This window comes from Sphaeroforma arctica (assembly GCF_001186125.1).
Source record: "Sphaeroforma arctica JP610 unplaced genomic scaffold supercont1.985, whole genome shotgun sequence".
In the NCBI taxonomy this organism is placed as follows: domain Eukaryota; class Ichthyosporea; order Ichthyophonida; genus Sphaeroforma; species Sphaeroforma arctica.
The window spans coordinates 16,086-16,603 of NW_014039573.1; positions in this window are offsets into that span (position 1 = coordinate 16,086).

Consider the following 518-nt stretch of genomic DNA (forward strand, 5'->3'; position numbering starts at 1 on the left):
TCCATTGTAGATGGTGGAGGGTCTCCCCTGGTGACCCTTATAATATAATCTAATATAATCTAGCCTACATCTTCGATGGTACGAGGGTGGTGGGGACAGGGACAGGGACACCCTCGTACTGTCCCCTACGGGGATCGAGGGGGTACCGGAGGAGGGGTGTACACATAGGAGGGCTCTAATATAGCCCCCCACCATGTACGGACGGTCCCTAAAATAAAAGAGAAGAGAATAAAAGAGGGACCTACCATATAGCTACAGATAAAATTACTTTGCAACCACTTACCTTGTTGAGAGTGGGTGGTGAATGTGATATTATCGTATCCTAATCCAATCGGGTTAGTAGATCCGGTGAACATAAAAGGACAGACGTGCAGACAGTCTTGGAGGGGTGTACCTAACCCATACGTAATATAACAGTAGTGGAAGTCACCCTAGTTGGTTACTAGAAAGAGGATCTCTCTCGCAGGAGTGATGTCCCTACCGGCGACCACCTGTCCGTACAGTAGTTCATATAATAG